General features: G+C 36.1%; 1 long non-coding RNA gene across 2 annotated transcripts in view; it reads left to right on the top strand.

Moving 5' to 3' along the window:
- The window catches only part of LOC143226370 (uncharacterized), a 180,903-nt gene that overhangs the window by 120,330 nt on the left and 44,449 nt on the right, over nucleotides 1-16,124 (top strand). Inside the window, exon 3 of one of the 2 annotated variants that reach the window (XR_013014573.1) lies at nucleotides 1,438-1,792. The exons of the other annotated variant lie outside the window; for it this stretch is intronic. This is a non-coding gene — a long non-coding RNA (uncharacterized LOC143226370). Of the gene's footprint in view, nucleotides 1-1,437; nucleotides 1,793-16,124 lie in introns of those variants that run through there. 2 annotated transcript variants of the gene reach the window in all.

The raw sequence follows: 16,124 nt of genomic DNA on the forward strand, positions 1-16,124 counted from the left end.
CACGACTGAAAGGGCGAGCATGTTTGGTGCGACGGGGATTCGAACCCGCGACCTTCAGATTACGAGTCGAACACCTTAACTCACTTGGCCATGCCAGGACGTGACGGAGCGTGTTTTCTTTGTTTTATTTATGTTTCCATTTTACAAATTTTATCTGTCTGTTGCACCAAAAGTTTCGTTATCAGCGCCTGCTGGTGGTATTTTGATTCGAAAAACTGTCGAGATGTTTATATTCTCTGCAATAAATAAAACACTGACACTCACTCCTTTTTAGTACTTTTATTAAGAGATCTCTTTAAAAATGTCCTTCACTTGACTTCACTTTTCAATTACGGCAATTCTAGCTAATGTATTTCAAACGTACAGTTTTTTAAATAAACTAATAGACTCATGCAATGACTTGTTTTTGGTAATTTTCCAATACTGTGCTACGGTCTAAGTTTTAAGATTACTTTGAAGAGTGAGTGATAGCCAAAAACATTAGTTATTAACTGATTATCAAAATTTTCCCATGTTTATTATAGATATGGATCTCTCACAGTCAACTTCGATTTTACTTATTATGCGTCATCTGATTCCAACTGATGTGACTTCCCATAAAGACAAATGAATGATAAATCTCTATATTCGTCACTTCAAGTAATCTGAAACTAGATATCAACTGAATAGCCCAGCAGGGCCAGGTGGTTAAATCACTCCGCTCGTAATCCAAGGGTCGGGGGTTCGATTGCCGGTCGTACCACACATGGTCTCCTTTTCAGCCGTGAGAGCGTTATAAAGTTACGGTCAATCCCACTTTTCTCTGGTAAAAGAGTAGCCCAAGACTTATACTTTTCATTACCACTGAGTTAACATTTCCTTGTTAAAGACCTCCTAGAAACCACGTGAAATGCTGCTGATAACATGTTGTACATGTATTGGAAAGAAGAATAGTTTTACCTCAAAACTTTAGAAAAAAAAAGTTTTAATGAAAAAAAGTTTCAAAGATTTTGATATAAAGAAAAGAATCCTTTGCCAGATTTCAGCAAGCAGCGAAATTCTCCAAAACTCACCTAACTCAGGGACTAGAAATAGGTCTAAGAATAAACTGGTCCTCACCTTTCGTTCTCGCTAAAATTTGCAGTGTCAGTGTTATAGGAAATACTTTATTTATCTCGTATAACGTGTCTGTTGAAAAGTTCAGAAGAATGAAGTAATATAATTAACGCTACATATTATTTAAATATTATTATTATACCTTACTTGTCTTAACTAAAGAGCAATCCATGTATCATATCTTTGAACTTGTATGTATGTATATATGTATGTGAACTGTATTAAATCTTTGGTAACTGATACTTTATTTTTCTTTAGAAATAGTACAGAATGGAAATAATCGTCCAAAATTCTTAGCCGTTTATTTATTATTGAATTTTGTCCCTAATTTAACAATGACAGACTAGAGGGAGCTAATCATCACCACCCATGGCCAACTCTTGAGCTACCCTATTATCAATGAATAGTGGAATTGACCATCATGTTATAACGCTTTCACAGCTGAAAGGACGAGCATGTTTGATGAGACCGGGATTCGAACCTGCGATCCTCAGATTGCGAGTGAAGAACTGTAACCATCTGTCCTCGCCGGGATCATGAGGTGATATATAACGCCGTGTAATTGGTTAGTCTAGTACTTCGTTCAACTGCTTTTATGGTCTGAAACTGCATGCCGTTATTAATTTTAATCAGTGGCGTAGCTAGGAAGGGGTTACATCTGATGTTAAATAACTAGGAATTATGGCTTACATTTTGTCACGAGGGGGCGCTGAAAACCCTAGCTACGCCACTGATTTCAATGGTTCTACATTGATGAATATTACGTTCTTTTTTTTTAATAGAAAGACATTTTTTCTTTTACTTTACAGTTAATATTTTACCTGATTCGATGGTAAAACCCTGGGATTAGTTATGGGGATCCCATCGGCGTTTAAACATAATTCTATATTATTTATGGATGCGTGAGTTTCATAATCATATGGTACGTAATAACACGAGAGTTGCAAATAAAAATAAAACAAATATAACATCAGTATTGAAATTAATTCCATTAATTACCACTGGTATTTCCTCTATATTACACGCAATTGTTTTGGATAAGTTCTTTACATTAAGTGTTATAACAGGCGAAAACATAAAATAACCCACTTTGTACAACATGCAGAGACCACTGGTAATGAACAGTCGGTTATTTGAGGGTTAATAAATTAGCATTTGATCTTATTTGACTTCGCTCCAGTAGTTCCAGCTGAATAAGTTAAACATGAGGAATACATGCAAACATGATCTTCTTGAAAAATGTTTGGTTCAACAACATGTCATTTGATTCCCCTAATCACATCCTGAGTGCAGAGAATGGAAGATATTTATAACAACGCTTTCAAAAGATGTGGTACTGTCCAGTTATCAAATCATCCTCATCTTCATCTATTATGACAGTTGCCAATCAAAGATCTAGAAGTATTCAACAGCATTCGACAGTATTATTCGTTTAGAAAGTTGGAAGTTTTTAATGTCTGTAGGCGCACGTAACTTAAATTGCCAGGTCAAGGACATCTAAGACTTAGATACAGTCAGTCATCCATACTTCTGAGCTTTTGTCCAGAGAAAGGAAGCTAGTCAGCAGTATCCGCCACCAAAAGTACTTTGAACCGATTAACAGGATAGGCTGTTACTTTTATAACACACTTGCAGTTTGTAATATAAAGCATGTTTATCAGGATCGTCTCTCGAGCCTTGCATTCTTCGATCTGCAGTTCTGTTTACTTATCAACATGCCACTTCAGACCTCACCCATTGAAAACAACGTAAAGAATGCGCATGAATAAAAGTTGTGCCTTAACACACCTTGTAATGTGCTGTTGTAGTTATACTTGGGTTTCATTGTTTCACCATGTATTACACGTGTAATTTTAAAGACATATTGGGTAGCAGACTTACGTATACGATATTGAGAATTTGTTACTCGAATTTGAAAACCTCATATATCTTAATGTAGTTATCTATTTACATGCAAATGCTGGAACTTTTTGTCCAAATTATGCCTCAGTTACAGGCTACAAAAGCGCTGAAACAATAGTTTTTTTTTTTGTTTTGCTCTAGGACTTTCACATTTTGAACATGCTCCACACTGTTGTCACTTGCGTTTATATTATACGTCTGTGTTAAGTTTCAGGTTAATCTTTTTATCACAAATTCCTCTTAGTGGATTAATAACCAGTGTACACCCGTTACTTACTAAACGTCCAGCATGGCCAGGTTGTTAAGGCACTCGACTCGTAATTCGAGGGCCACGGGTTCTCGAATCCCCGTCACACCAAACATGCTCGCCCTTTCAGCCGTGGGGACGTTATAATGTGATGGTCAATCTCACAATTCGTTGGTAAAAAAGTAGCCTAAGAGTTGGTAGTTGGTGGTGAAGACTATGTGCCTTCCCTTTAGTCTCACGCAAGCAAAATTAGGGACAGTTGGCGCAGATAGTCTTCGTGTAGCTTTGCGCGAAATTCAAAACAAACCAAGCTTACGAAACAGTCATATCTTTTACATAGTAGTCCACAATATTCTTCGAACACTTAAGCCTTATCAAATAAAGCCGAATACGTGTTTGTATTAAATTTCACGATATGTTGGCGTTTGCGCTTTTCACGAGTCACTTAAACAGATGGCCTTTGTTTATGTATAAGCAGGATTAGTTGAAGCAGTACCAATGAAAGACCCATCGAGTTCTTCACGTTCTTGAATATTACTCACTTGTTTTGCGCACTTATTAAATATTCGACATGCCTTGTTGAGAACGCTCGGCAACGGAAGTGTAGTTAAATAATAACTTGGACGCTTTATGTAAGACGTGTCTCGAAGTTTACTTTCACCTTTCTTGAATGAACATTCCTCGCATAAAGATCAATGAATTAATGAAAAGAAATACAGCTAATCAAACATTTTATAAAGTTTTGTAGTACTTGTAGATGTGCAAAAGAAGACAACTATTTTACCTGTAAATATACTGGCTTTAAAACTGAAAAAAAGAAACATCACGTAGATGCAGACACTAAACATCAAATAGTTTGTTTGTTTGTTTGTTTGAATTTCGCGCAAAGCTACTCGAGGGCTATCTGCACCAGCCGTCCCTAATTTAGCAGTGTAAGACTAGAGGGAAGGCAGCTAGTCATCACCACCCACCGCCAACTCTTGGGCTACTCTTTTACCAACGAATAGTGGGATTGACCATCACATTATAACACCCCCACGGCTGAAATGGCGAGCATGTTTCGTGCGACCGGGATTCGAACCCGGCATCAAATAGTAGTTATTAATATTGAAATACCTGCGTATTTAATTAACTCAGGACCTAAACAAAAACTCGCTTTTCGTACATCAGTAGAATATTCAATTATTAATAGAAGCTCGTGGTCAACGAGTTTCGGTATCACAAATCCCAATAGTGCTTTATATATGTACGGATAAGTCGAGAAAAAAAAATAACTGATGCGTTTAACTTATTACTCTATGATGCTTACAAATAACTACTAGAGTTGAGTTGTAGTCTTATTTGAGTAGGAACAGTGGTAAGTTTGTAGACTTTCTCTGCTAAAATTCTGGGTTCGAGTCCTTACGGTTAACGGAACACGGGTAGCCCATTGTGTAGCTCAAAACAACCTTAAAAAAACTATTTTTCATCCGCTAAGTTATACATTTAATAATAAAGGCCCCTCATTGGCTCAGCAGCAAGGGCTTATAACGTTAAAATTAAAATATCTATACCCGCACTGGCAGAGCATTAATAGCCCATCCTGTAGCTTTGCGCCTCAATAACAAACTATGTATGATAATAGCGACCTCCTCGAAATACTTTTTCTAGTTATATAAATTCCTTTTTAATTAATATTAGATTATACGGTTTAAGCAAGGTATTTTCTATTTCTTTTCTCTTAATTGAAAATATATTTCATGATTTAGAACCATAAAATACGTTATAAGCCCTCAGACTTACTGCTAAGCTACCGGATAGGGGGAGAGCTTTAATAAAGCTTTAATAACTAATTCTGTTCTTTTTTCCTTACCAATACATGTGCTAAATGTGAAAACTTCCTCGGAAATTAGTTATGAATAACATGTTTTTGTTCGGTCTTTCTAAACACATCTCCCTAGTAACCAGTTCCAATATTTACCCCAGAAACAAGAGGATGGTTTTATCAGATATCGTCCATACGTCTATCGAACAACATGCGTCACGATTGTTTTCTAAGAATATAGTATCACATAACGTTCTAAACGATGAATTTGTTTAGCTATTTTTAGAACTCGAGCATGTAATAAATAATTCCCAAAATTTTATATTCTGTAGTGTTTTTACAAGAAGTGTGATTTTAATACATTAATTTTTTCAAAATATTGAATAATCATGATCAGATCTCATTTGAATATAATGAATACAATCAAGCAATACAGTTTTTTTTATTATTATTAGAGTCGCTTTAACATTTTATGGTCCCCAGCTGGTACAGTGGTAAGTCTACGGATATATAACACTGAGGCCCAGCATGGCCAGGAGGTTAGGGCACTCGTCTTGTAATCCGAGGTTCGCGGGTTCGAATCCCCGTCGCATCAAGCATGCTCACCCTTTCAACCGTGGGGGCGTTATTATGTGACGGTCAATCCCACTATTCGTTGGTAAAAGAGTAGCCCAAGAGTTGGCGATGGATGGTAATGACTAGCTGCCTTCCCTCTAGTCTTACACTACTAAATTAGGGATGGCTAGCGCAGATAGCCCTCGTGTAGCTTTGCGCGAAATTAAAAAACAAACAAACAATACAACGCTAAAATCAGGGGTTCGATCCTTCTCGGTGACTCAGCAGATAGCTGGATGTGGTTTTACTATAAGGAAAACACAAAGATTTTACGAGGTTTTTTTATTATCGTTAAACAATGCAAACGTTTTCAACGGGTATAAACACAGATCATGCGATGTTGAAGAGACAAAATTATGGTAAATGTATACAAGTACCTTATTATTTACAGCCCACATTTGAAATATCGAAGAATAATACTAAAGTTTTGCACAATGAGGTTTTCTCCACGACTTTTAAAGTCTATTATTATTATTTCCTTCGAAACTACGTGACGAACTTTTGTTACTTTAAATCAAAAGTTCTGGAAATAATATACAATTTTTAACAAGTACGGTGATAGGCAGTCTCACCACAGTAAGTTAATTTTGTGCATCCCAGTAGATAAACTTACAAGTTCATACATATGCAAATAGTGTCGTAGAACCTTACGCTAATATGCGACTATTATCTCGTGTACATTCTTACAATCCTGTGGTGATCGTCCCATCTACGTGCTTATTAAATCTGTGATGACTGTCCTATCTACGTGCTTATTAAATCTGTGATGACTGTCCTATCTACGTGATTATTAAGTCTGTGATGATCATCTTATCTACGTGCTTATTAAATCTGTGATGACTGTTCTATCTACGTGCTTATTAAATCTGTGATGATGACTGTCCTATCTACGTGCTTATTAAATCTGTGATGATCGTCTTATCTACGTGCTTATTAAATCTGTGATGACTGTCCTATCTACGTGCTTGCTAATCTACGATTGTTGCCTCGTTAATGTCCAAAACAAACAATCGGTTCTTGCAGAGTCGTACACTCAGGGTTGTTTACACACAAAATCCGAACAACTTCCATCATTACTGATAGAATAAAGACTAAGAACTGATTAAAAGTAAATATTACGAAAGCAAGCTTTCAAAACCCGAGTAATTTGAAAATAAACAAATACAGTTAGTTTTGTTTGCAAATACGTCGTATCATGCACTCGTACGTCTTTTTAACTAATGTAGTAAAATGTGACTAGTAACTAATGAAAAGCGATATTCACCAATATTTGTAAACTTTATATACAATAATTATACTGTTTCGATGGAAAATATTATACAGTTTTTGTGTGTTTGTTGTTGTTGTTGTTTTTTTTAGTTTAGTTAAGTAAATCTGTTTCTATAAACTTCGCTTAATAATCTATTTTCCTCAATGACTTCAGAAACACTGAAATTAAAAGAAGTCGCTATTGATTCACGTTCTCCGGTTTCCAGGTGCCTCAACCCTAACTATAAATTTCTCACAAGATTATTCAATGGCGGCACGCATGCGCAAAGCTACATGCTATCGATTTAAGTAAACATAGAGTTGCTAGGTGACAGTTTCTAAAATAATATCAGAAAGTGGGCCACTAGTAGTTGCTGAATTCTCAGAACAGTGTTTGTGAACAAACATGACTCGCTAGGGTACTGAGATAGAGAAGGATAGGGGGTTATAGGTAGGCTAAAATCGAACATTGGGGGGATGGTAAAAGGAAACGCATATTCAATTGGCCTTGAGATGTGTATGAATAACTACGGAAATGGGATTTCCTTCTTGTGTTAGATGATTCTTGAATGACGGCCATGAAAACCGTACTTAACAACATTAATGATAAGAAAAAGCATATGGTAAACAGTTTGCATGCAATTCAAGCTTTTCAGTAATACAAGCTGACACAGAAAGATATTCAAGAATTAAGGTTAACAGTACAGAAGCAATTTATGGAATAATTGGTAGACGAACAAAGCATAAAGAAAAAACTTATTGATGGTGGAACAAACTACATGTTTTCACCAGACAAATGTTAAAACAACACTTGTAACAAGGTGATATGTTTTTCATGTGAATATTTTCTGTATTGTAACTAAATATTCCTTGTTGTTTTTGCTTATTTCTTTAGTCTTCGATAAGTAAACAAGACGGAATTGATTGGTTTGGTTTGTTTCGAATTTCGCACAAAGCTACACGAGGGCTATCTGCGCTAGCCATTCCTAGTTTAGCAGTGTAAGACTAGAGGAAAGGCAGCTAGTCATCACCACCCACCGCCAACTCTTGGGCTACTCTTTTACCAACGAATAGTGGGATTGGTGATAATATTATAACGCCCTCACGACTGAAAGGGTGAGCGTGTTTGGTGTGACGGGATTCGAACCCATGATCCTCAGACTACGAGTCGAGCGCTTTAATCACCTGGCCATGTCGGGCCACTGCAGTGATAGAAAGGAGCTTTTAAAACCATCCACCTCCATCTCCTGGGTTACTGTTCTAACAATGAATAATGCCCATATAGGGTTACTCTTTTAGCAATGAATAATGTCCACATAGCTGAGCAAGTATTGAGGGAAATTCGAACCCTCCGCTCTAAAATTGCGAGTCTGTTTGTTTTGAATTTCGCGTAAAACTATTTGAGGGCTATCTGCGCTAGCCGTCCATAATTTAGTGTAAGACTAGAGGGAAAGCGGCTAGTCATCACCACCCACCTCCAACTCTTGGGTTACTCTTTTACCAACGAATTGTGGGATTGTCCGTCACTTTATAATGCCCCCACGGCTGAAAGGGCGAGCATGTTTGGTGTGACGGGAATTCGAACCGGCGGCCCTCAGATTACGAGTCGAGTACCTTAACCATCTGGCTATGCCGGGCCTAGACGGAATTGAAGACAGTTTAGTTAACTACAATTATCAACACCTGTGAAGGTGTTCGGTATTTTCGAGATATAACAAAAATACGAGCGAACTTCGTAATTTAATTCCAATCAAACAAGTGTCAGATTTGGGTAAAGTTCAATATCGTGATGCGAAAATATAAATACAGTATCTACCTTGTTTTCGCAGCGAATCAATATGTTAAGACTTTATTTATGAAAGCAAAGAAGGATATGTTATAATATGTCACACTTACTATATCTGCCATATCCAGTGTCGTTGATGCCTTTCGTCCAATGGCAAGGATCATCGAGCCGACCGGGATCGGAAAGACATAGTACACATACATCAGGACGTCATTTATACCATCAGTCATTAGGAGCAATGACATTGCCGTATGAATCAGATTGAATGAATTGTAATTATTACGAGTTTTATTCATATTGTTATAATTATGACGTTTAGAGAAAGGATTGATAACGCAATAAATTATTTATCTGTTACGCCAATTATATATATATATATTCTGTATTACTGTCTGATTCGAATTAACTTTACTATTATTTCGATGAACCGTTGAACCAGCAAGCTAGTCTACTTGTTCCAGGAATGGTTCCAGCAACCGCAGTCTCAACTTGAGAAAAATACAATATTAATTATAAAAACGTATAAATGAAAGGAAAAAATATATGTTATAACACGTCAACCACATTATGTCTGCATATCCATTACACTGCACAACAAAGTTTTTGCTTCTTGAATATTGTTGGGTGTTCCTTATAGATTTGTGGCTGCTTATCACGAAAATCACATTCAGATTTGCCCATCACGTACCGTTTCATCGAAATCTTCAGTTTCACCAGGACATTGGAAAAATGATATTAGGGCAACTGGAATCCGTCAATGCTTACTGACTACTGTTGGATACTGCAACGTGATGCACCGGACATTGAATACAAACGAAGATCAGGAGCAAAACACTTTTAATAATGTTGATCTTAAAAGCCTATTAGAAACATAAACGCAATTAAATACGTTATTGCCGGTAAACAGTTAACTGTCTATTTCTCAGAGTTCCTACGTGATGAAGCAAAACCAAAACTATATTTGTAGATACCCACCAGGTACCTATCACAATCAGCAAAACTTTTCAGGGAGCAAAACTTTTCAAAAAAATTGTTGTACAGTGGTATCAACGAGGTTCTTCACCCAATACTACAGCTCTTCAGGCTAGCTGGGATACGACAGACAGGATCAAATTTCGTCATTCCAACACATGACCTTGCGAAAGAAACAAAACTGTGAACAAATAATCATCATACATGTGTCTATTAAATATTTCCTCGTGCATTTACCAACACAAATGTCACATTTTGTTGATAAAATGTAATCTTACCTTCTCATATTTTAGAAGTATTTTTACAATCGATTTATAAATAGAACATTTCTATATATACAGATACAACACAGGTAGAGTTCTGTCACCTTGTCTATCTTTCAGAACTCGCACTTTCGTGTTTGTTTTTGGTTTTTTCAAGAGACACTTTCCACCTGAAAAAAAACAACAACAACCTGTAAACACCTGAAGTGCCTTACTGTGCATTCAATAAGTACTGCAGAAATAGGTCTTCTACGCGTTTCCTTTGTTTTATTTGGCTTCTAATTATAAAGAAGATTTCTTTTAAGATTGCCACTATTGCAATAACTTATACTAAATCAGTATAAGCAAGCTTAAACAACTACATGACTTGTTTGTAGTTAAGCACAAAGCTATCTGTAGTCTATGTGCCCACTGCGGGTTTCTAAACCCGCTTTTAGCGTTATAAGCCTTCAGACTTAGAGCTGTGTCACTAAGGGATAATCAGGTGACAGCATAAATCATACAATGAAAGTCTCTCAAGTTCTTGTCCAATGAGCTTTATTTGACTTTAATTATGTATACTAGTAATTTAGTAAATTAAATTGTCTCTTCAAAGAAGTGGAAAAAATATTGAAGACACTTGCTTGTACTAAACCCATATTCTTAAATTATGATGTCTCTAAATTGCTACTTGTTGGTTGTGATCTGGATCCTAACATGTTCCTAGTTAGAACTAGCTAATGAATATGGCTACTAATTCATACTGTATACATGTTTCTCCACCAGAACGTGCCTCCCAGTGACATAGCCGTATGTCTGCGGACTAACAACACCAAAAACCGAGATTCGATATTCATGGTGAACAGAACGTAGATAGCCTTCTGTGTGGCGAGAAACAAACAGAAAATATGCTGCTTATAAGAATTAAGTCAACTCGTATAGATAGTCATTTACTTTACACGCTAGAACAAAGTAACCAAGCTACTGAACTTATTTTAATATATAGTTTAATCAAATAGACAAAAGAGCCATTCTCATTCATTGACTTTCTTATAACATTACAAATACAAAAAGTGGAATTCCAATAAGCAAAATGACATCCAACGTCGAAAACATATTGTTTTGTTTAAAACCTCAACACATTCTAATGCATTTAATGAAATGTAAATGATTAGGTTAAACGAAGTTTATCATAGTTTAAAATAATATATATGAGGCCTAGCATGGCCAGGTGGCTAAGGCACTCGACTCGTAATTCGAGGCTCGAATCCCCATCACACCAAACATGCTCGCCCTTTCAGCCGTGGGGACGTTATAACGTTCGGTCAATCCCACTATTCGTTGGTAAAAGAGTAGCCCAAGAGTTGGCGGTGCGTGGTGATGACTAGCTGCCTTCCCTCTAGTCTTATACTGCTAAGCTAGGAACGGCTTGCACAGATAGCTCTCGTGTAACTTTGCGCGATATTCCAAACAAACCCTGAACTTGAGTCACTGACAGAAGGAAGACAGTCAATCAGCAATACCCAACTACCAATCATCCACGCTAAACGATTGACTAACATTTTTATAACGTACCCAAGTGCGAAGAATATTTTGTTATCGAACCCACGGCCCGAAGTTAGAAGTGCGATTTTTCAGTAACAGGATGCGAGACATGAAGCCTCAGATTTACAGTGCGGACATACTAACCACTAGGCCACGCACTAATGGTTAGAACACTAAAACCATATCCAGATACTTAACTTAATAAAAACGATATTTTGATATTATTCCTGATTAAAACCATAACCACGCTGCGATAGTAAAAACATCTCTATGGTAATAGGGTGTAATAAGCATTCTAGTAAGGAGATTTGAGCAGCTTCTATCAGTATCTATTAAACTTCACGAGTGTATCTTCCAGTGATGATGTTTAATGCAATTTATGGAAAGGGAGTTTTTGTCAACCATTATTCACATAATTTTATTCACATTCCAAAATGAAATAACCTTTTGAATTAAACGTTTTATTATTGGTCGAAGTGGTGACGGTGTTTATTTATTGGTATTCGAAACTATATTTTTGGAAAAGAAGGAAATAATGTCAAGTTTATTTTTGGATTCTCCATAGTCACTCAGTGAGACCGGAATTCTCCATAGTCACTCAGTGAGACCGGAATTTCAATGCTCGTTAGTGATAATCCTAGACAAGGGAATTTGTTTGTTTTTGAATTTCGCACAAAGCTACTCGAGGGCTATCTGTGCTAGCCGTCCCCTAATTTTGCACTGTAAGACTAGAGGGAAATCAGCTAGTCATCACCACCCACCGCCAACTCTTGGGCTACTCTTTTTACCAACGAATAGTGGGATTGACCGTCACATAATAACGCCCCCACGGCTGATAGGGCGAGCATGTTTGGCGCGACAGGGATGCGAACCCGCGACCCTCAGATTATGAGTCGCACGCCTTAACACGCTTGGCTATGCTGGGCCACTAGACAAGGCAAGGCTTCTCGTAAAGAAGAACTGTAGTTTATGTATATTGTGCTTACTTGTATTTTGCTCACTACGAGGGTGAAAGAGTAGCCCAAGAATTAGCGGTGGGTGGTGATGATTAGCTGCCTTCCCTCTAGCCCATACTAGTAAATTAGGGACGGCTAGTGCAGATAGTTCATGTTTAGCTTTGCGCGAAATTCGAAAACAAACAAACAAACTCACCACAAGTAGTTTTTATTTATAAAGTTTTACCGATGAATAACTAATGTTTCAATGTTACTAATTTAACGTTTATATACTTGTATAATTATAGATTGCTTACGATAAATAAGTACAATACACATATCTGAAACACTACGCATAACAAATCTCTCACGTTAATTGCTTTTGAAAGTAAGAAACTTTAAACAAAAATTACTTTTTGAGTGCTGTGAATTAGACACAGAAAACTTTCGATTCTGGTTTTGAAAACCTGCGCCTCCCAGTGACACAGCAGCATGTCTACTGACTTGCAACGCTAAAAACCGGGTTTCGATAGTCCATTGCATGACTCTGTTCTTAACCCAAAAACAAAACAAAAAAAACATTGAAAATCAACTAATTTTAACCCTACTTACAGAATGGTCATAGCACACTAAATTTGCTTTATTAAGCCTAACAAAGCCAATGTAACAAGAACCTCAGTACATAATGGCTGCAATTTGTTTTCGAACATATTTCACAAACTCTAAAAAATTTACACTCTTATTTTATATCAAATTCATGAGAATGTACATGTAACAGAGTTCATACTAGCAATTTATTTATTATTATTATGTAACTTTGTTTTGTTTTGGTCAAGACGTTTTACATGTTTCATTTTTACACTGAATAAAGGAACTGATGTCTACAAGTTTCTCTTCCATAATTAGTGAACGACGTTTAATGCCTGGGTGGTTGACACAAATAGTAAGCGTTTCAGAAACTCCTCAATAGGCTTAGAATAAACGTAGTTAAAAAAACAACAACAACTTCTTGTGTAATGACTTCCTTCATATTTCACGCTATTCATCATGTCTATATTGTTTTTCAGATACCACTTACCGGGGCTAGTGGGGGCACTTTTTCTCTCATCTCTGTATCAGTAAATTTAAGAATCAAGATGACAATTGATAAAAAGTTTGAAAATTTCTTTCGTTTTTTGGACGCCATTTTAGACGCTACTTTTTGCATTAATATTTCTATTTGGTTTATAATATAAAAATTATTTAATTGATCTAGCCTATCAAAAAATAATGGCCATGAATACGTTTAATAACAGTTTCCCTCGATTTCTTTCTCTATTCAAGATCTATGCTTTATCAACACAAGAATTTTATCTTATTTTACAGTTACAAGTAGCGGCTTGGTCATTCACAGAGATGTAGTTCACTTAAGCTGCCCAGTACTTCGTTACTGTAAGCCTTATTTAGAACTATGCTTTCAACAAGATGTTGGCGAATATGTGTGTTGTGTTCATTAGTGGTCAAGCAACGCAAACCGTGGTTGTCTGCTGATTGGGTAAGTCATTTAGTGACTAGAAGAATAACAAAACACCAGTAGCAATACACAAAGGGCACTTCAAAGCATTCCCGTGGGATTGTTCAATTTCTGTTCTACCATCGACCTATTTAGGATAAGAATATTCGTGAAATTCGGTGGAATTGTTCAATTACCATTTTAACCCTCAGGTTTCGTTATTTGGATAATTCTTAGATAACGGTCGCATTGTTCGCAAATCGGGAGATTTATTTAAAATCGCTCTAGAATGACGTGGATTAGACTTGTTCATTTATCGTTCATATATCTCACTACAAAATCACAAGTTCTGACAGCCGCCTTAAGTAATCGAAAATGAATGCTTTTAATTTTTAATGGAAAATATAAATGATCAAAATTAGTTATAAAATGGTCAATAAATGAAATCGTTAATTAAGTACACAAACGCATTTAATATTTTCCATGTTTTTTAGTGTGTTTTTTTAACAGAGTGGTGTACAAAAATCTTTTAAGTTACCCATCGGGTCAAATTTAAGTTTACGGATGTATAAAGCTATAATTTAGGGTTTCATTCCCCACTGTGAACAGGAGGCAGATAACCAATTGTGCAGCTTTAGGCTGAACAAAACAAATGGTTTATTTTGACAGGAAACCCCCATCAAGAATAGCTGTGAAAGCTCTTCGCTGTGTCTTGTGTATTTGATAATATTTTGCGCTTTTAGCCTACGTTATTTGCCACCTCATTCGATGCAACGTTTGGACGTTCCTAACATCCTCAGCTGCATGTACTGGACAACAACAAATCTATTCTTCTGTTGGAGCAACATGTGTTTAACACGTAGTGACAAGATGTTTGACAATCCAGGTGTTAGGTTCAGTCCGTAACAGATCGGTAGAGACAAACAATATTGATACATTGGCTTATTTAATATAAGAATATTAATAAAATCCAGCTGAGAGCTATTCATTATTTCTTATTCTTATTTTCTTGTTAATTTGTGCATAAAATAGCCTTTTGTGTAATAATATATGGTAAAATTGAATGTGTTACATTAGCAGATCACAATTAGTGCCTTCGCGTAATACTCGAAACTGACACAAACACGAATATCTTGAAGAGCTCGCGAAAATGTGCAGTCTGGTGTGCAGCTGACGTAAATGAACACGTCAATAACAGATCGTGCACGGGCAAAAATGTTAAGGCATTTTAAGTTTACTGTCCATGTTTATCCTAAAATGCGATGTCTTTACATGATATCTAATGAATGAATATTTATATCTTATCTACCATTTGAACGTAATAACATTTAGTAAATTATTTTCTAACACAAGAGAACAGTGTTGAAAAATGATACCATTTTGTCAGTAACATAAGAAGGAAGAATACGGGAGATAAAAATGTTTATATTTTGTTTTTATAGAATTTTTTGTAAAGCTGAAAGAGATCTTTCATACACAGAAAATATTTACAAGAAGTAATTTTCACCATTATAAAATAAACCCTAATATGTTTTCGACAATAAGTAAGGTATCAGTCGCATATTGAAAATCCGTTGTTTATACTTTGAAGTGAGATTTTAATGTTGGAAGAGAGCTACTACTTTCAGTTTACTAATGATATAATTATTATTTGGATATTATTCCGGTCTTTGTTATATGTATTATTATTTTCACAACCTTTTCATCAGTCGTGGTCAGCTGTTTTATCAGCCATCTTTTGTGTGCATCACAACAAGAATGATTTTTGTGGAATTACCAGCATTCGAACCCGTGATCTCGCATACGAGCACTCTAACCACTAGGCTGTCTCCTAGCATAAAACCAGATCGTTTTCTTTGTAGAATTACCAGGATTTGAACCCGATATTAGGAGACAGCCTAATATGACAACAGAAACTTTTTTTTTTTTGTAGAATTACCAGGATTCGAACCCATGATCTCGAATACAGGCACTCTAACCGCTAAGCTGTCTAATGATATAACACCTGAGGACGGCTGCAGAATTCACTGGCTGATACGTTGTGAAATAATAATACACATAATAAAGACGAATAAATAATGTGTATAAATAAATAGTGTAATAAATAATTACACTATTAGTATTACGAACACCTCATGTCAATGATTTCGTCAAAACTATATTTTCACTTTCAAACAAATCCGCAATATTAAACAATTTAACATTTAGTTGACTATACAACGTTTAAAACCACATTCGGTT

This window comes from Tachypleus tridentatus, chromosome 9 (assembly GCF_004210375.1).
Source record: "Tachypleus tridentatus isolate NWPU-2018 chromosome 9, ASM421037v1, whole genome shotgun sequence".
In the NCBI taxonomy this organism is placed as follows: Eukaryota; Metazoa; Arthropoda; class Merostomata; order Xiphosura; family Limulidae; genus Tachypleus; species Tachypleus tridentatus.